This window comes from Arachis duranensis, unplaced genomic scaffold, assembly GCF_000817695.3.
Source record: "Arachis duranensis cultivar V14167 unplaced genomic scaffold, aradu.V14167.gnm2.J7QH unplaced_Scaffold_232525, whole genome shotgun sequence".
Lineage (NCBI taxonomy): Eukaryota > Viridiplantae > Streptophyta > Magnoliopsida > Fabales > Fabaceae > Arachis > Arachis duranensis.
Window position 1 is genome coordinate 1,059,706 of NW_026264851.1, and position 22,490 is coordinate 1,082,195.

General features: G+C 31.4%; 1 pseudogene; it reads left to right on the forward strand.

The window, feature by feature from the left end:
• Nucleotides 1-4,241: 4,241 nt before the first annotated feature.
• On the forward strand, nucleotides 4,242-5,392 carry LOC107461943 (two-pore potassium channel 1-like; annotated as a pseudogene).
• The last annotated feature ends 17,098 nt before the right edge of the window (nucleotides 5,393-22,490 follow it).

A 22,490-nucleotide genomic window follows, 5' to 3' on the forward strand; every position in this document is an offset into this window, starting at 1 on the left:
TGGGAAAAAGGGGGAAGGAGAAAGGGGGAAGGGGGAAGGTAGCCGCCGCAGCAGCTCCACACTGTCGCTGCTCCTCCACGCCGCAACCCTCCACAGCGCCGCATACAAGAGAGGAACGAAGCCCTCCACAGTGCCGCGACCACCACAGCGCCCTCCTCGTGGCGATTTGTACTCCGCCAAATCTGCATCGCCGTTCACCGCCGTAGCCCCTCCCTCCACCACCACCGCAACCCTTTTCCTCTGTTTCAATTTTTTATTCCTTTTTCTTTAATTTTTCAGATTCAAAGGATTCCATTGTTGTTGTTGTTGATGTTGCTTCTGGTTGTTTTTGTTTATTCCTTTTATTTCATTGTTGTTGTTGATGCTTTGGTTGCTTTTGATTCTGCCTGTTTTTGCTTCTGCCTGCGTTTGCGCTTTTACTTCTGTTTCTGGTTGAGGAAGAAGAGGGGAAAGAGGAGTATTTTTGTCCGAATGACCATTTTAAAATAAACTGAAACCTTGGGGACCATTTTGTAGCAAAAAAAAAGGTTGGGGACGAAATAAATTTTCGACCTCTACGTTAGGGACCAAAATCGTTCTTATCCCTATTTAAAATAACAAAAAAATTATTTATAAGGATCTTTTTTTATTTTTAACATGATTAAATATTATTTTTTATATATATATTTTTAAACAATTATTTTACTTAATTGTCAAATCTACTTATTATAATTTTTATAGTATAAATAAATTTTTTAACCAAAATAATTACAGTATATTAATACATAGATAATATATTTTTATATCTTAAACAATTTTAAAAAAATTACTAATAATTTAAGTTGTATTTAATTAGAAGAAGATTTTGGGTGAGGATGATTGAGTTTATCTTGCATGGCTATAGAGTATAGACCGAAGCTATGAATCATGTGTGATGTGAGACAAATTCTAATTCCTAAAAAGTGTTTATATGTATATATTCGGGGCGGGTATACTCTAAACCCGTCCATACCCTGTCTTGAGCAAAATCTGCCCCGACTTTGGTCAAGTTATTACCCTTTTCATTCGGGTATGGACGGGTTGGGTACCTGCGTATTCGAAAACTCCTGCCAAGTCTAACCACGTATTGATACTCTATTTATTAAGGGTTTATCGCTAGCCAATGAATTGCTATATACACAAGGCGAGATTCTAACTCCTAATAGTTGTTTAAGCGGACGAGTGAGATGATCACTTAACAAACTCAAATTGATTAAGATAAATACTAATTATTTTTAATATTTTAATATTAAAAATTTTGAGAGTTTGATTTTAATTATAACTTTATAAAATATTTATAATAATAATTACTATATATATTATTTAATTTTTAATAAAATTTTTAATATAATTTTATGTATTATCCCGTACAAGATACGGTAACATACACTAGTAAAAATAAAAAATTAATAAAGACTCAGCAACAACATGACAGGAGTTATGCGATTTTTGTGTGAAGAAGTCGAGAAGAAGAAGATTTTTGGTGAGGATGATTGAGTTTATCTTGCATGGCTATAGAGTATAGACTGAAGCTATGAATCATGTGTGATGTGAGGCAAATCCTAATTCCTAAAAAGTGTTTATATGTATATATTCGGGGTGGGTATACTCTAAATCCGACCAAACCCTATCTTGAACAAAATTTGCCCCAACTCGGGACAAGTTATTACCCTTTTCATCCGGGTATGGACGGGTCGGGTACCTGTATATTCGAAAACTCCTGCCAAGTCTAACCACGTATTGATACTCCATTTATCAAGGGTTTACCGCTAGCTAATGGATTGCTATATACGCAAGGCGAGATTCTAACTCCTAATAGTTGTTTAAGCGGACGAGTGAGATGATCACTTAACAAACTCAAATTGATTAAGACAAATACTAATTATTTTTAATATTTTAATATTAAAAATTTTGAGAGTTCGATTTTAATTATAACTTTATAAAATATTTATAATAATAATTATTATATATATTATTTAATTTTTTAATAAAATTTTTAATATAATTTTATGTATTATCCCGTATAAGGTACAGGAACATACACTAGTTTCTTGTTAAAAACACATGTTTTTTTATGAAAAAAAAATGTGTATAATCAATCATATAATTATTTTTTTATAATAGCATACTTATATATTACAAAATTTACCAATGTTAAATTATTAAAAAAATTATATAATTAAAACTAAAATCTTAAAAATTTTTTTAAAAGTACTTGTATTTAAGCGATATATGAAAAAATAGAATTGAAATTAGTATATCAAAGATATTAAAATTTTAAATTTAAAAAAAAATAAGAAAAAATTGGTAAATGGACTAGTTTGGTGCACGACATTCAATTTCAAGGGTTAAAATGAGTCACTTAATGCAAAGTAAGGGACTAATTTGGTGCATATACAACGATGACATAATGGATGATATGTGGACGAATACGGTTGCGACGCGTGACACAAACGAACACGTGGCCAAATAACATGATGACACGTGGCACAACCATCCACGTCAGTATGCCACATGTCACTGGTCACCACATCATACCATTACACGTGGCCAAATCATGAAGTGACACGTGTCACTTACAGTCCACGTTATCATGCCATGTCATCACGTCGTTAATAAAAAAATAAGTCAAGGACTAATATAGTGTATTTTTTTCAATCTCAAAGACGTAATTGATACAATTGAAATCTCAGAGACGATTTTAGTGCATAATACCAATCTTAAGAAATATTTTAGAGTTTAAATCGATAAAAAAAAGATTCGAAAACTCAAGAAGATGCTCATGTGCCCAAAACTTGAAGTTTCTTGTGTCAAGCAGCAATAACAACAATAATAAAGAGAAAGGATTTTAATGGAAAACGAAAATGATATTGATATATTTTTATAAAATTGATCATATTAATATTAAGTTAAAAAGGAATTTCGATTCAATTCATCCAATACATTATGAAACAATTTATTATATATTAATTGTATACTGATTTTGCGCATCCATGCCTTATATCTACGTTGTACCAAACAAATAATGTATAATATCTAATAAAATTAGCTATAAATTTGTAATAATTTAAAATGGCAATTAAAATTTTGGGAAAGTAATAATAAAATTGACCATTTTTTAGTCTGGTAATATCAACCATTGTCTCCGTGTCCCTTATCAAATATCTGTGGCCCCAATTTACAGTTGTTGCCCGATTGATTATTATTATTTTTCTACGAATTCAGAAATCAAATCAGGGCAAGATACAATAATTCAAGTATTCGTCATTTATAATTTCTTTCAAATAATTATTTATGTCCTAAAAAACTGTCATGTAAAATATACAAACGGTAAAAGACACATCACATTTAAAATTTGTATATATTTACATAATATTAATCACTCTTCTTTCTTAAAAATATTGGTCCGACAATAAAAAATAACGACCACTTTCGTGATCAACAATTACAAAGACATTATTTCTGTTTTAGTTACTAAATCGGTCAATGAAAAAATAACAACCGATTTTAGTAACCGATTTTATATTAGTTGTATTTAACGATCGACCTTCTCATAAGTTTTATAAACACGTGTGCTCTAATATATATGACCGAGGTGAGATTTGTCAAGCGAAGAACTTAGAACAATGTTATAAATATTTGAATAAAAAATTTGATCTCTAACATCTATTTTTAGAATATATATATCTAATTTTTTTCGTCTCATTTTTAAATCTTTTAAAGACTTATTTATTGTTAATAATTTTTGTAAATTTTTTTGTCAACAATATATATTTTTGAGTACTATTTTAGTAGTTTATTCTAGATATTTTTTTTTTTTTTGGTAAAGAATATAGATATTTAATTCAATCGTAATAAAAAAAAAAAACATCAAAGGCCCACAACTCTATACTTGAACGAGCAAGTCAATTTTTTGCCACTTACTCAAACCCAATTCCAACACAATAATGTCCTAGCATTACCAAGTTCAACAATCATTAGTACTTCTCATTAACAATATAAACTCCTATTCTCCAACATATATCACCGATGTGAGACTTACAAATAACAGTGATCAAGCGATTGGTCTTTTCAGCATTGACAATAGTACCGAAGAGCGAAACACACATTCCAGGAGTGCAAAAGCCACATATTGAAGCATGGAATCGTGCAACTCTTTTGTGAATTGGGTGGAGTCCATCTTTACTGTTTCCAATGCCTTCACTTGTTGTAATTGAACAGCCATGTATGCTGCAAAGTAATGTAAGGCAAGAACTCGCTGTAAAGTCTTCAATTCTATCAAGTATAGGATCATACTTGGAGATCAAAACCACACAAGCTCCACAACCACCTGTAAAAAACAACCATTTCAAAATACGAAGTTCCAAGTTGAAAAAAAAAAAGTCGTGGCAAACACCATATCCACCTTCAAGTTCATTGAAAACCCCATCAGAAAAAATAACACTACTCACAAAGCTCAAGAATAACTGGAACCAGAACAAGGTCCTTTATCCTTATGCCTCAATCTATGAAGCATAAATTAGTTCAAAGCAAGGTCAATATAACAATCATCAATGTTTTAGGTTTATTCCAAAAAGGACCATAATCAATACAACTATACTATGGTCCATACCCAATAGTCAATATTTAATATCAAACTAATTCTTTCTAAAAAAGTTAGTTCAAAGCAAGGTGAATACTATAGGGGGAAAAAATAATGAAAAACCAACTCAACAATCAATTGAATTACTTTAATATAACACTAGTTGAATCAGATGATGCCACAGTGTTACATCAACACTTGACCTTTGTTCTAAGAAGAAAAATTGAAAAAATAAATAAATTCTTCAAAACAATAAATAAATAAAAGAGGGTTATCATCACCTGTATACTTCACAATTGTAACAATGACCACAGTTGGTTATGGAGATATTGTTCCGAATAGCAACCTTACAAAGCTACTTGCATGCGCTTTTGTTTTCACCGGAATGGCGTTGGTTGGATCCTAGGCAAAGCAGCAGATTACTTGGTTGAGAAGCAAGAATTCTTGCTAGTTAAAGCTTTGCGCATGCACCAAAATGTTGGTAAAAGAGAAATTCTAAAGGAGGTTGAGGTGAACAAAACAAGATACAAATTCCTTTTGGCCTTTTTCCTTCTCTTGATTATGATCATAGCGGGAACAGTTTTCTTGATCATGGTTGAGAAATTGGAATTCGTCGATGCGTTTTACTGCATTTGTTCTACTCTTACAACCCTGGGATATGGTGATAAGAGTTTCTTGACTGAAGCAGGAAGAATATTTGCTGTGTTTTGGATATTGGCAGGTACAATTTCTTTGGCAGGTACAATTTCTTTGAGGGCTCAGGTGTCTAGGATCTTAAACATAAAGAGCTAATGGGCCTTTCATTTTTTCTTTATTACATTTGAATTTTTTTTAACAACAATTAAAAAAAGTCCATATATTTTCTTTTGCACAACCATTAAATAATCTTTTTATTCATATTTTTTTGGAAAACAAAATTTTAAAATCAAATAAATATTAAATTTCACACTAATAAAATTTATAGCTAATCAATTTAATCCTTATAATTTTTAAAATTCATTAGTTAAGTCGAATTTTATAACTATCTAAAATAAACTAGTAAAATGGTACCCTAAAGTTTATATCGTTGACAAAAAAACTCACAAAAAATTTTAACAAATAATCCTTCTTATAAGTTATAACTTTTAAATTTCATTAATTAGGTCAAGTTTTATAACTATCCAGAATAAACTACTAAAATGATACTCGAAAATTTATATTATTGACAAAAAAATTCACAAAAAGTATTAACAACAAATAAGCTTCTAACAGATTTAAAAATGAGACGAAAAGAATTAGCTATATATATTCTAAAAATAGATTTTAGAGATTAAATTTTTTATTCAAATATTTATAACATTGTTCTCTAATATAAACTTTAGAATATCCAAATTAAAAGTACTACATAACCACAATGTTATGATCTCATTCAAACAAACTCAAAAGTCAAATAACAAAAACAACCAATCAAACATCAATTACCTCTCCTTAAGGTACTTATAATTCTGCTTTGTAAATTACCTCTTGAAGTTGCCCATCACTTAGACTCTCACAAATCTCCCATCTATCACCAATTTTGGCAAAGCTCCTAATAACAACAAACATGAAAATTAATTAGTATAGAAAATTTCTCAAGAATATTAGATAATTTTTCCAAAACCAAACTTCAATAAAGAGAGACAAATCTAGGAAGGGATGCTGGTTTGGATTTCTCAGCAGATTTCAGGTAGAGATCAGCTTAATTGTAGAAGGATTTCAATTTAATCGCCTTGCCGTTGAGTTCAACCTTGACAGTCTTTTCAAACCAGCCAGCCATGTCAACCGCCCATTTTTTCATCAAAACTACAACATCTTCAAACTCTGCCATCTTGCACTTTTCCAAGTCTGGATTAAAGGTTACCTTGGTCCAGTTCTCACCTTCTTTGCATTTGGTAATCATGGGATCAGACTTTTTTTTTCATATTGTTCGAAAACACCTATAGCAACAACCAAGCAATACAATAAGCATTTTCCTCAAAATAACTGCATTCAGCTTCATAAATGTACACGAAACATGAAATTTCAACAAAAGCGACAAAAATTTTAAAAGAGGAAACAATTTAACAAAGAATCAACTAAACTCTCAGTTCAGTCCTAAAGCTCCATATATGCAGGGAAAACAAAACTTATGAAGATCCAAAATTCACAAATTCACTTCATACATGCAGATAAAAGTTAAGGTTCAACATTATCAATTAAGAAAATAAATTCATAAATCACATAGAACATAAGTCCAAAAAAATAATTATTCATAACAAAACAGTCAAAATTATTCAATAATTGTTCAACCCAATAACAAATAACAACAATAAAGTTCACAGCTTAACTAACAACAATTATTCATAATTATTCAACAAAGTTCATAGTTCACAGAAAAATAAAAAAAAATCACAGTTCACGGTTCACAGAAAAATAAAAAATCACAGTTCACAATTCATAATTCACAGTTCACACAATTTCACAATAATAAAAATTATTCAATTATAGTTAAAAAAAATACCTAGAAGCTAGAAGCCTTGAACAGAGCACGCAAGAGGGAGACATCGAGACAAGGAGCACCTTCGAACGGGCTTCGAATGGGACAGTGGCTGTGGTGGAACAGAGCTAGCGCTGGCGGGACCGTGGCTGCGCGACAAGGCTTTCACGTTCGCACGGTGGCTGCGCGATGGAGGAAAGGAAGGTTGCCATGGCTGCTGCGCGATGGAGGGGAAGTGGGGGAGTGTAAACCCCATTAAATTAGTAAATAATTAGTCGATAAATTAGTTTTAATAAAGAAAATTAGAAATGCAAAAATAATATTAAATTAGGATAGAGGTCATCAAAACGAGAATTTTGACACTAATTTCGAAAAAATCAGCCCAAATTTAGACAGAACAGGTCAAACCAGTTGAACCGGGCCCAAATCGAGCTGTGGGCCCAACCGGCCCAGCAATTAAAAAGAGCCACGGGCTCTTCTTTCTCTCCATTTCCTCAACGAAGCAGCAAGCCTTCTAGGGAAGGAAAGAAGAGAAACCCACGTTTATGGTGAATTCAATTTTCCGTAACTTCTCCGTCCGATCTCCGATCGCTGCACCGTTTGCGGCCACGCGTTCACTGTGTCGAGATCTACGTTTTTATCAGAACAATTTCATAAGTAACTTGTTATTTCACACTCATCCTCCTCTTCCCCCAATTTTTGAACTATTGAGTAGGAAAGTTGAATTTCTTTGATTTCTGATGTTTTAGGATCCAATTAGCTTAAGAAAAACGTTCACTCTTACTTATGTGAAGCTTCGATAAGGTGAGGATACGATAATTCTATTTTAATTTCATTGAATTTGAGCTTTGAGTATTAAATTGGATATATATATGTTATGAATGTGCATTAGGTTGTGAATAAATAATTGGAACTTGAAATTGTGGACGTTGGAATTTTTGGTGGAGGCTGGGCATTAGTATTTTGTTGGGCTTTGGAGCTGTATTTGTTGTGAGTGAATTATTTTGGTCGCTACGTGAGAATTGGCCAAGGTATGGTTTAGGTTTCTTGCATTTAATATATAATGTTTTGTGAAAACTTAGGCTAGATGGCCATAGGATAAGTTGGATTGCATGTGTATATTTAATACTTAGTATCCTGTTGATGAACATGGTTGGTTTGGTGCTTGTTGATTAACTGATGATTTGGTAAATTATTGATTTGAGGTATAACTATTGTGGAGGTTGTTGTGATAATGAGATATTTTGTGTTAAAAGCCTAGGATTTGTGAACTATGATTCTTAGTTGAATTTTGGTTTTTGGATTTGAATATTGTATGAGTATAATTATTGATCTGAGGTAGATTTATTGTGGCGATTGTTATGATGATGAGGAAGGGTATGTTGAATTGAAAAGAATACAGGTTTGGACCCGAAAAGGGTGGCAAAGTCCGAGTTTTAGAGGAGATGCTGCCGAAATTTTATAAAAATTAGAGATTTTATTTAGATGATTATTTAAAAAGATTTAGATTCAAATGTTATATGGTTTGATTTTGAGTTTTTAAGAAAATGAGTATGTTTTAAGTTTGATTCATTTAGAAAAGAATGAATTATGTTTTGAATTGGAACTATTGATGGACGGAATGGGAGGTGTGATAATGAAGGATAAGGATTAAATATGATTGATGTATGATGATGAATGAGATGCGATTGAGAATGATGTGGATGTTGATGAATTATAATTGAATTATTTATATGGCTTATGAATTTGAATGATCTGAGATACGAGATTCCCTGTGTAAAGTACCGTGGCTTGCCACCACGTGTACCAGGTTGAAAACTAGATACTCTGTTGACCCTACGACGTAAAGGTGACCGGGCACTATAAATTCCCGGGAATGTAACCCCCATTGAGCAATATTGATTATTTAAGAAAAAGCTATGCATAGACTCTTGGGGATGCACGTCGAGGGACAGTCTAAGATTTTCGGACTTATCGGGTTGGCTGGATAACTGACAGATGAGCCTCATCAGCCATAGGACAGGCATGCATCATATGCATATTACTTGAATTACTTTCTTGTGCATTAACTGGGTGTGCCTAACTGTACTTGCCATGCTATATGTATATTTGTTACCTGCAGTATTTGTAACCTTCTTGTGTTTGCCTTTATCTGTTTATCTGTTTGTGAAATGCTGACGGAGATGGAGGTATGGAGGAATGGCAGTATGAGACTTAGATTTAAGGTTAAGTTAAGTTAGGTTTAGATACTATTAGAAAACCACCTTTTATGCCTTCTGTTTAATACTTTAAGCTCTATAATTTGAGTGTCGGCGTTCTAGGATTGCCTTTGGCATTCCCAGGACCTTATATATTATGTGTGTGGCACCTTTACCATACTGAGAACCTCTAGTTCTCATTCTATACTATGTTGTTGTTTTTCATATGCAGGTCGAGAGGCGTCTCACTAGGCGTCGGATATCTGAGGCGAAGTGGTTACTGGGTTATTTTGTTGTGCTGTGAAGTATATATATGTACTTGGCTTTCTCTCTGTATAACTTATTCTTTTTTATCCTCTTAGAGATTTATGGAGAGGCGGGATTGTGTTTATGTACATTTGGGTTTTGGATATGTATATGTATATGTGTAAATATTCTCCGGCCAGTCTTGACTTCGCATGCTGAGTTAGGAGCTTGTTATTTTGTATCTTTGGCACTATATTCTTACTTTTATTATCTTATGTCTAATAGTTATAGTTTTCTTAGCACGCAATTTAACTCGTTCCTTGAACGTTGCGCTTTTATTTCGCGATTTTTTATTTTCCCGATTCTTAAAGGCTCCTAGTATATTACAATCTTTCTGCTATTACATGTATACATTTTATTTTAGAGGTCGTAATACCATACCACCTCTGTTTTACGAATTAAGCGTAAGGCTTTGTGTGGTAGGGTGTTACAAGGAGCAAGCAGTGGCTCTTCAAAGTTGGAAGTTTCGACGGTGGCGGTAGCAAGCGGTGGCTGGACGGAAGTGAGGGAAGACCAGGAGCTCGATGAAAGTTGCTCTGGACTGAGTGTGAGAGAGAAGCAGAGGGCGTGTTCTGGAATCTGGAGTTTGGTTAAGGTTGGGCTGGAGTAGTGGAGCTAAGGCTCAGCACCAATATAAACGTTTGCTTCTATTTCAAAAAAACCGACTGGGTCTCGGTTTGGTTCGACCGACTGATTCCTGGCTGGTTCGTCGGTTTAATGACAGTTTTCAAAATAGGCGGTTTTAGCATTTGACTGATTCCTTTTTTTGTCACGGTTCACAATTTGACCGGTTCAACTGGCCGGTCTGAACCGGTTTTCAGAACCTTGGTTCTAAGTTTTTCACTTGTCGCAATCAACAGTTCCAAGAGTAGTTCTCAATTTACCAAATCTATCTTCACAAATTGTAAGTCAATCGTTCCCTTTTGTACATGTTCTTTTATGGAATGGAATCTTACTTCAATGTGCTTAGTTCTTGAGTATAAAACAGAATTTTCTTAAAAAATTATTACACTCAAGTTGTCACAAAACATAAGGATACCAATGACTTGCAATTTTTAGTGTGCGAATTATGTTTTAAACTAAGTCAGTTGAGAACAAGAGGAAGTTGAGATATATTTGGCCTTAGCCATTGACAGAGTAACAACAACTTGCTTATTACTTGACCATACATTTAAAGATTGTCCAAGAAAGCAACAACTCCCTGAAGTACTACTTCTATTCATACGATCTCAGTAAAATCTGCATCACAATATCCAGCTCATTTTTCTTAAACTGGACCAGCTCTTCCTTCATTTCCTTCATCCATGAGAAATCTTCAAGAGCTTGCTTCACATTGAGAGGATCATCCTCATTTTTATTATTTTGGAGAGCCAAGATATGTTTTTGGAATGAAGCTGCAGCCCCTTCCCTTTTCTTTAATACACAAGATTGCATAAGTTTGCTTACCTCCAAAAGTTGGAATTCATCAGATGCCTGTCTTAATGAATCTAACACAATCTTGTAATTGTCAAAGACTAAAAGATTATAAATCAGCTTTTGGTATTAAAATGGTTAAAAAAATCAAATATATTTAAGCTTATATGTAGAGAGTTACGAGCAAAGGCAAACTTGCATAGCATAGTCAACGTCTTCAAGGGGAGGCATGTCTGCATCTGCATCACCAGCATCCTCATCAATGCTGAGTCCAAGCTTTAGCATCCTGTGAATCCTGTTCCCGAATGTGTTGGGGTCGTCAAGGCTGAACCCTGATGTTAGCAAAGCAGTCTCAAACAGCAACAGGACAAGATCCTTCACGGACTTGTCATTCTTGTCAGCATCTGCTCTCTTCCTCAACTCTTCCATGATTGGGTTCTCAGGGTTGATCTCCATCGTCTTCTCGCTCACATATAACCTCCCATACAATGAAGCCAACATTGAAATAATCATTTGAATGATTCAATATCTTCATTTTTCATCAAAGCGCATCCAAGAAGTGTTGACTGACCGTGGTGATTCACTCCGACAAAAGAATCACAAACCAAATTATACCTGAAAGAAAAGTACGAGAAAATAGAATTAAAATCATTACATACACCTAAATAATGACTTTATACACCCAAAAATATCCAATATATACCTCTGCAGCAGATTCATAAAACAACACACAAAACAGAATTAAAATCATTAAATACACCCAAATAATGATTTTATACACCCAAAAATATCCAATATACATTTCTGCAGCAGATTCATAAAACAACACACAAAACAGAATTAAAATCATTAAATACACCCAAATAATGATTTTATACACCCAAAAATATTCAATATACACCTCTACAGCAGATTCATAAAACAACATTAATTTAACATCATAAACAAGAACATCATATTACCTATTTGTATTGTAGGTGGTGTCGAATGAAATAACATCTTTGAAATACTCAAAGGCAGCTCTACTCCTTGTGTCGGCCCAAAAAGCAAGCTTAATCGACTGATCGTCCTCGAGTTCGAGCTCGAAAAAGAAATTATGATTCTTTTCTTCCATTCTTAATAAGTATTTCGCAAATTCTTTTGCATCTTCTTGTTCTGAAATATTCCGCACTTCTCTCGTGATGTAACTCCTCACTTCTTTTTCGATAAAATTTAATTCGCGGTGATCCCCGACTGCTGCAACAAATGATTGGTAAGTTTTGCCTGGTCTGATACCGGCTTCCTCGTTATTCTCTATTGTACGACAGACGGACATGCTTAGTTCACTGTGCTGTTTGAGCATCTCTACTTGAGTTGGATAGCAAGGATATGAATGATGCAACACGACTTTTGAAATGATCCAAGCACCAACATCCTTCAACGTGTGTATATAAATTCTTGCAGGACAATTTCAACCAGTTGTGGGATTCGTCTTATCGGTCAGAGATATTTTTATTTCCATTTTTTCTCTCTGCTACATGTAATCAATTGATTCTTAATTTCGTTTCCCTTCTTATTTGTGCTCCGAATTCTTGTAGAAAAACCTGCAGCCTTCGCATAGTCCTTGTAGAATTTTGCAGCATCTTTAAGGGTATTAAAAGTCATTCCAACCTTGGAAACAAACTGGTCATCAACAACACAAAGGGGCTGCAAAATACACCAAAAAATACACCATGTTAAAAACAAGGATATACTAGAGTTTCTGCACATCATAAAAAATAACAATTCAACTAAAATACACCCAAATATTCCTAATCTACACCCGAACGACAACAACTCAACTAAAATAATAAGAAAAGCCATAAACTATAAATACACCCAAACTTCCCTAAAATACACCCAAATAGTTCTGATATACACCCGAATGTCTGGTATAAAATGCACAAAATTAATCAAAACTAGTACATTAGATTCAATTCACAGTCAATGTTCACGCATTAATTTCACAGTCAATGTTCACGCATTATTCAGCTAGACAATCATAAACGACTAACTGCACCAAATTCAGATTCAATAATTAACTGAAACTAAATCACACCTCAGGAACTTCATTCGATTCAAATTTAAAATCCACTTCGCTATGGTTTAGTTGACAATATGAAGTTGAATAATCTATTATCTTCAAAACGATTTCAAAGTTTGATTTTATAAACCATGAAAATCGAGAAAAACAAAACAAGAAAATAAAGAGAAAAACGCACGTAAATGACGAAGGAGAAATCAATAAAAAATGTACGTAAATGACGAATGAAAAAACAAATTAAGAGAAATGAACGAATGAGATCGAACAAAGAAGGATAGAAATTTTAAAAAGGAAACGAAATGCTTTGAAAAAAAATTATATATTTACGTATTAATTGATTTAAAAATCTATTAAAAAAATACATAAAATACATATATTATAAAAAATACATTTGAGAATAAAGGACTTGTAACACTTATAAATATTAATGGCTTGTGATAAGATTATTGCTGATTTTTTTAATCACTAAATCATTCATAACAACTCTAATTAATATCTCTACAAAGTTCCAGTATAACAAGTTAGTAGCTTATTATTATTTTACTAATTTATAAGCATGCCAACATATGACGTAATTGCGATAAACTCTAACTATAAACTTTGACTATTTTTTTTTTTTTGCAATTTGACCAATTTTTACTTGTCAAACAGAATACAATTTTTATAATCTTTTCTCTCAGCAATATTGATAAATTCAATTTGTCTTTCTCTTAAACACCTAGTTTGAATATAAATTGTCACGAAATAATATTCAATTTGATTCTCAATTTATATGTGAATTTTAATTTAGTCTATAAAATTTTAATTATTTTTATTTAATTTTTAAATTTTGTGAACATAATTCATACTAATTTTTAAAATAATTTTTAATGTACAAACATTAATAGAATATTAAAATATTATAAAAGTATCTAAATGAAGTTAAATAGTAATTTTATTCTTAGATAAATTTATTAATATTTTAAATTTTTATAAATAAAATAATAATTTACTCATAATAGTATGTATGAAAAAATGAACTAAATTGTAGAGTGTTAAATCTCAACTAAACCTAAGTTGTCACAATGATTAAGACCATTCAAAATCAATTTTTCATTGTACACCAATTTTTCCATTATTTTCCGTTTTTTCATTTACTATCATTAAAAAACCATTTAGTTTGAGGGAGCTTTTTTCTGTAGTGAAAGTATCTTAAGAACCTTAAAAGACCAAAATGTAAAATAAATTAGCTAAACTTCAGGGATTAGTTTATGAATATTGATTTTTTAGTATATCAGTACAAATTTGGCAGACGTAGATGAGAAATTAAGGTTGAACCAGGACTTAATTATCAATCCAAATAATAATTTATTCATCATGACATGAGATTTTCCTCATGAAGCGTATGGTAACGGTGTTGAAGGAAGCGTTCACAAGAGAAGACGACGAAAAATCGCTGACATTGAAAGACACGTGAAAACCTCTGTGTAGTGCTTCGACCCCAAGAACTCAACGCTGTTCGTGTTCTCATCAGGCACCGACACGTACGAGTCTCCGAGCTTTGAATTCTGGAAGTTTTGTCGTGCCACATTGGGCACTTCCTAACTAACCCGTTTCCGTTGGAATCTGTTGGCGGAAAAATATTTTGTTCCAGCGTCGACGGCAAGCTCATCATGAACAATCCTACTGCCGCTGCAGTCACATGCGTGCTTCACAACAAACACGTTTTCTAGCGGTTAACAGCGTCGAGAATCTCCTCGTCCTTTTCATCAGAAATGGATTATCTAGTGCGCCAAAGCGTTTCGTTTGGGTGTATATTTATTTATTTATTTATTTTTTGGTCGATGTTGATGATGTTTGGTTTTTGAAGGAAAATGAAAGAGAAAATGAGGATTGAAATTATCTAAATGAATGTTGATGGGAGATGTGTGCGTTTGTTTCAGGCATTTGGTTTGGACTATGGAGAGTGAAGGAATAATCTTTGTAATTACCACAAGTTTAGGGCCAAATTTTATAATTTTACATCATTTTTTATGGCACTAAGGAGAGCCACTACATTAGAATATTCTTACAAAGATCTTAAAGGACCCGTTTCTACTTTTCCCACCATAGACAAATAATCCTAGTTTGAGATTATAAAAGCAAACCTGTTCAACCAAAATTGAGATCTAAACAGCCCTTTATCTTCTGAGGAACTTTGTAGTATAATTTAATATCAAAAAATCTTAGAACCATCCGTTTTAGTAATTTTGGGTAGTGTTTAGCTAACACGAATATCAAATTATCTTCAATAAATAATTTTTATTAATTTATGTATGTAAATTTTGATAAATGTAAGTGTAAATTATATTAATTTATATGTTTAAATTTTATTAAATATAAGTATAAATTATATATTTTATGTGTACAAATTCTTATTAATATAAGTGTTCATGAACTAATTCTAATCAAATACCGACTCAAAATAATAATATTTGCTGAATATATAATATTACTGATTTAATATTATTCTCTTGAGGAATAAATAAATATTTTATTATGCTCAATTAAATTTCAAATTAAAGTACTGTTATTAGACTAAATTCTGAAAGTGATCCTCTAAATTTGTCTCGTACACCAATTTATTTTTGAGTTTTTAATGGTACCATTTTACATCTTGAAATTGAACGTCAAACTCTATAATATAAAATCCTCAAACTTATTTCTGGGTTGACTCAACAGCTGAGATAACGAACTGGTACATTAGCTAAGATGATGAGCTGGTACAGCCACCACCAAGTTAGCGTTAATAACGGCTAGGTGACGTGGAAATGTAGTTATGATACTCCATAGTAGCACCTGCATGCATTTATAAACCCTAGAACCCCATCTTTTTTTTCTATCTCTGCTTCTTCTACTCGGTTACTTCCTTCTCCTTCTTTTTCTTCTTCCAATTCTAATACCGATCGCAATGAAACTTTACCAATCACAATAAAACTTTTGCATACGTATACTAAATGATGGGGCTAGTCACACAGTAGAGAAGTCAAGCCGCTCGTTTTTAATTGAAAATTGGACAAGAACATCAATGCAGATCAGGTCTGGAAAGATGTAACTCTAGTACCGATCGTAATAAAATTTTTATAGACGTGTACTAAATGATGAGGAATTAGTCGTGCAGCAGAGAGCTTAAACTGCTCATCTTTAACCGAAAATTAAATAAAAACATTAATGCAGACCAAACTTTAAAAAGTGCTTTGGATGGTTATAAATTGAATACAGAACAACTATATAATCAATAATTAAAACAAACTTCATGGTGGGAATTTATCAAAATACAATAGCGTGCATACTTGAATGTTTCCAAGAATACCAAACGACAAAAAAAGCTAAATAACAGGAAGCATATATCAAAACTGGACCTCAATATCACCTTTGCCTATGACCATTTTCACAACAGTTGCTCCATCAATCTTTTTCAAGCTCCTAGTGAATTTTTCACATTCCATATCTAAATTTGTTTAGTCTCGTTCTCTACCACTTTCTTCAATAGTATAGATAGTACATTTTTTAAAAATATTTTTGAAAATAAAATAATATTATTGTCTTCATACAAAACCACTTAGAAAAGAAACATAGCAATTTTAATATTTTTTATACTAATACATGAAAAATATATTAGAAATATAATAAACTTAAATTTTCAATTGAAATATTTTTTCTTCCTTTTAATATGTTAACAAAAAAATAAAAAAAAAAGTAGAAGAAGTCAAGAAGAAACAGAAAGTGGATTCTTTTCAATGAAAAAAAAAATTGGATGGTATCTAATTAAAAATTTTATCCTTCATTATTTTTTCTCTCATTTATTTTTTGTTCTACTTATAAAATTAAAGGTAAAAAATTATACTTTATTCTCTTCAATGATAAAAAAAATGGAGAATATCCATTTTGGAAGAAACAGAATGTTAGGAATTGTCAGCGTTTGTGCTTTGTTCCGGGCTTCTGGGCTGGACATAGTGCCATTATTGGTCTGCTTCGGTGGCGGAATCCTATTTGGCATTTTGGAACCTTTTTGCTTTTTCAGACATTTACGGAAACCACAATTGTGCTATCCTGCATCGCACCCGCATTCCTCGCCATCGACCTTAGCCTTTGATTTTTTTAGGTGATTACTATTTTTTCTAAAAGAGTTTTGTCTAATTTATTAAAAATAATTAAAAATTAATATTTAATTTAAAATTATAAAAATAAATCATTATTAAATATTTAAAATTTATCATAAAAAATAAATTATTAACTCCAAAATTTTCTGTTAGTCCATTACTATCCTCTTATTTTATTTTATTCAATCCAATCCATCCCATGTAAATTACTATAAATGGGAATAGTTTGGTTTGGGATCACCAGATCAATGGATAAAGAATTAATTCGCTACCAACATATGAGTGGTGGCATACTGGCATATCAAAGTGGGGATGGTTGAAGAATAAAGCTGAAATTTATCAAATAAAATAAAATAAACTAAAATAAAGAGAAAATAAAATTATGTTGGGTAAGGTCGATGACTTAAATATAAAAGATACTAGAAAGATTAAAACAAATTGTGTTGATTTTTCTTAATTTTAAAAAGAAAGATAGAAAATAAAATTAAAAATATTTTGACACAACATATTTGTTATATTTGTGTTCTATTTCACTAAATAATTAGTCATAAGAGATTTTATTCTTTTATTTTTAAAAATTAGTGTAAAAAATTAAGAGTTTATACGTTGTTGTAAGCACGAAGTGGCTTTAAAACTATTTAAGTTTAAATAAATTTACAGCACATTTAGAGATTAATTAGTGACTGAGTTGGATAAAATATACTTTGGATAACAAAAATATATGCCATCTCATTACCAGACACATCTAGTGAGTGTACATGTGAAATGAGTTGTGGGTGTAACACATTATGTCGTGTCTTAATCCGTGAGGGGGAAGAAATAGTTGAACTATACTACTTGACCACGCCAATTGCGTATTCCTATTCGAATTTGTTCTCTCCAACTCCATGGGATCAAATCCCCTACTGCAGGTTCCTTATTATCAATTTATCACTTTCCATGCCCCCTTTTTTGTATCACTACTGAAATAAAATAGTAATGCTTTGAGCTACTACTTTCCATTACTTTAGATTAATAATTAGAAAATAGATTCTCTTAATTTTTTTCAATTAAAAAATATAATTTTTAATTTTAAATATTTTTTATTTTTTTTAGTCTCACCAATAAAATAAAATGTACAGAAATTAAAATAAAAAATTATTTTAGTACCTTGAATAACAATTTAAAAAAGTAATGCGGTGGAGATTAAAGTGTTTTTTAAATAACTTACTAAAAGATAAAAAATTCTCTTCATTTATGCACGCTCATGAAATAAAATAAAATAAAAATCACTTGGATTCGTATAATAGCATTTTAGATATAACCGATATATTTTTATAATTTCATATATGAAAAGTCTCAGAGACCAGCAAATATAACAAAACCTAATCATCATTTAGCCAGCATGTATTTTTATACCATTATAATACAAAAAATTCCACGCGTGTATATGTTATTATAAAAGAATCTCTTTCACGCTCCTCTCTAAGGAACTAGTCGGATATCTCAGCTTTTAGACTCTTCGACGATCGCAGTTTCATTGACAAAGGTTATGAAGCTTCACCTCTTACTCTTGGATAAAAATTCTCTTCTCTGTCGCTCATTCCTTCTCAGCTGCATAACAACTCAGAATTTCACTCTCTCACTCCATATAAATGGTGGAATCAGTGTTAGAAGAACAGAATATTAAAAAAAGTAGTTTCTTTCTCTTCTAATTCCATAATTTTTGTAATGATTTTCATAGTGCATCAACGGACACAATGATGATTATGATTATGAATTTCTGAGCTCGCAAATCATATTATTTTTGTTTTTCATAATAGAATTTAAATTGAACGTACAAAATCCAAATTATACCTTATTCGATTTTGATTTTCATAATGCAATAATGCACAGTTAACACAAACCAACTGTTTGATGAAATTACTAAGATAGAAATTATAAAAAATGTTAGTGTTTCTTGTTTGTTGTTTTGATTTTTTAATGTAATTTAAGTTATGTACTGTTGTTGTCTTTCTATATTTCAGTGTAAGACATCATGTTGAAGCATTAAACATACTAAAATTTATTGAACTATAATCTAGAATTTCTATATTAAAAATAAGACATACAATTATGATTTATACATTAACCTTCAAATAATGTTTCATCTAGTTTGGCTTTCTAACAAAATAATAATTTATTAATTTATATGAAATAAGCATAGAAATAATAAGAAAGGAAAATAGATAATAAGACACTATCTATGCTCAATAAAACTGATCTAACCTTAACTGCTAAGAATCTGAAGTAAAAATAGAAGCATCAAATTTGTAATTGTTCTATAACAGTAAACATATTCTATAATTTTCTTGAGGTTGGAGTTATATAATTTTCAAGGGTTAGGAAAGTGAGGCTAAGTTAATTTTTTAGGTAGTGTGCGGTCTGCTATTGTAGGGTCCTGTTTTACATTTTCTTTTATACAATTAGCTTCATAAAAGTCTAAAAGTAACTAAAGTAAAAAAGTGCAATCAATAGAAGGATGAATAAACAAAAATTTGGAGAAATATAAAGAAAAAAAAGAAAAAAAAAGAGATTAATATTTAGTACTTAGTAGTATGATATGTTTCTTATGATCTTATGACTCATGATGAGTAGTTATGGGATTCAAAAAGGTATGTTATTTTATTTTAATTTTTTTTGACAAAAAGTTGTATTTTAATTTTACAAACTAGTTAGTAGTTAAAAAACCTTATAATATTGTATGAACATTAAACAGGGGACACGATTCAAAAAGGTATGTTATTTTATTTTAATTTTTTTTTGACAAAAAGTTGTATTTTAATTTTACAAACTAGTTAGTAGTTAAAAAACCTTATAATATTGTATGAACATTAAACAGGGGACACCATCTTTGTAATCTTATAATTATGTGTATTGTATTCAATTGAATTAACTTATTTTAATGTGGAGTATCTTTTGAAGGCACCAAAAAAATTCCAATTAGCAACAATAAAAATAGTAGTTAGTTTTATGTCTCAGCCAATTAGCAACAATTTATTAGAAGTTTGTTAAGAATTTTTATTTATGCAAAAAGGTTTTGTTAATTTAATACCTAATACTAATTGAGATACTTTACTCAATACATTTTATATATACTTTAATGAAATTTTGCACACTTCACTCAAGATACTTTGCATGCATCTGAATGAAATTTTGCATATATGAATCAAACATTTTGCATCCATTTTAATCACATTTTACACACCTTACTCAGCATAGTTCGCATCCAATGTAATGTATTTTTTGCACACATAAATCAGACAATTTGCACCTACTTTAATAAGATTTTGCACACCTCACTTGGCACAATTTGCATCCACCTTAATGGGATTTTGCACATATGAATCAGACAGTTTGCATCTACTTTAATGAAATTTTGTGTTTACTATCTGATGTATGCTAAATGTGCCCAAAGTTGGCATGTGTTTTAGAACCATTGATGATACAAATCAATTTTATCATAATTATGCCAAGCGCGTTGGTTTTGTTACTAAGATAAGGTTTACTCGAAAAGTTGGTAAAGATAAGGTTCTTAAGAATCAAATGATTACTTGCAATAAGGAGGAAAAACGCAAGTCTAGAGTTTCACCAATAAAAAAGACAAATCCTAGAACCAACTACAATTATCCCGCAAGAATTTCTATTAGGTTGAATAAAGAGGGTCTTTGGGTTATATGCGATCCGGAGATGGCAAAATTGTTGACAAGTAATAGGGAGATGAGTAGGCACATGTGTCGAGTCATTTAGAGGAACGATGAAGCAGGCATGAGACCAAGCAAAACATATCAAGTGTTGGGGTGAAGCGGGGGGTTTTTCTAAAATAAACTTAATAGAAAAGATGTTAAGAATTATCTCAGCAGAAAGATACGCAATGTTATGGAAGAAATGGATGCTAGAGGATGTTGAAGTATTTTACACGGATGAAGGATATGAACTCTGATTTTTATTTTGATGTTGAATTTGATCACTACCCACTTGATCACTAAATCTCATTAAATTGGGTGCAAATTGTGATGAGCAAAGTATGCAAAATCTACTACTAACGTGGGTACAAACTGTCGAATTGATGTGTGCAAATTTTGATTAAAGTGGGTGCAAACTGTCTGATTCATGTGTGCAAGAAATTCATTACATTGGGTGCAAATTGTGCTGAATAAGGTGTGCAAAATCTCATTTAAGTAGGTGCAAACTGTCTCATTCATGTGTGCAAAATTTCATTCAGATGGATGCAAAGTGTCCTAAGTAAAGTGTGCAAAATCTCTTTTTAAATGGGTGCATACTCGAGATTCTAGTTCTTCAAGAGTTTTCTAATGCATTTTCTTTCTTGTTCCTGTTTTAGATTTCTTTGTATTTGTACTTTTTTGCGACATCTTAATATCCGGATCTTTTTTCATTTCAAATAATCATTGCATATTATTAAGAAACATATTATTAACACAAACACAAATAAAAAACCTAATAATCAATTGTATAGTAGCCATTATCAAAACTCTACCACAACAAAGCTCTGCTAACAACTGAGATAATGACATAATAAATTTTTTCAAAGATTTATAAATTAAAAGTACCTAAGTTTTATAAACAAGATATGATGAATCAAAATCAAAATTATTTTTTTATTATATGGTGCTTAAAGATTTTTATGAATAGACAAGAAATATTGAATCATATTTTTTGGTGTCATTATGAGTTTTTTTTGCATGTTTTGAATGGATACAGAATGATGGACAGTAAGAAGGAAAGAGTTGCATAAAGTAATAAATAAACAAAAATCAAAACTAATTAACCTTTTGCAAAGCATAACGCATCAATAGAAACGAAAGAAAATTTATAGAGAGCTGAGAGATGCTGTCGCAGAGAGTAACGCTGCTACTATTGGAGACTCTAATGGGATAGATAGTAAGCTCAAGAATGCTGATTCGTGTTGAGTGTGCTCCAGCATTGAGAGCAAGAAAGAGGGTGCGCTACAAAAGTGTCAAGAGAGAGAGTGTGGAATTTTGAGAAAGAAGAAGAGAGTATGGTAAAGAGTGTGTACTCACGCTCTCTGTATGCATTTGGGCTTTTTTTTTTTGTTTGGAGTAGAAAAATACTAATGCTAGTTATTTACTAGTCTAAAAATTAGAAAATTGTTGATCTCCTAGCAGTGTTTTTCAAACTTTACTTAGTACACAATAACTTTTGTGAACAACTGATTCTAAAATTGACCTAATAAAATAAAAATACACTACATCCTTAATAAAATATTAGAATTAATTTTTGTTTGGATATATTAAAT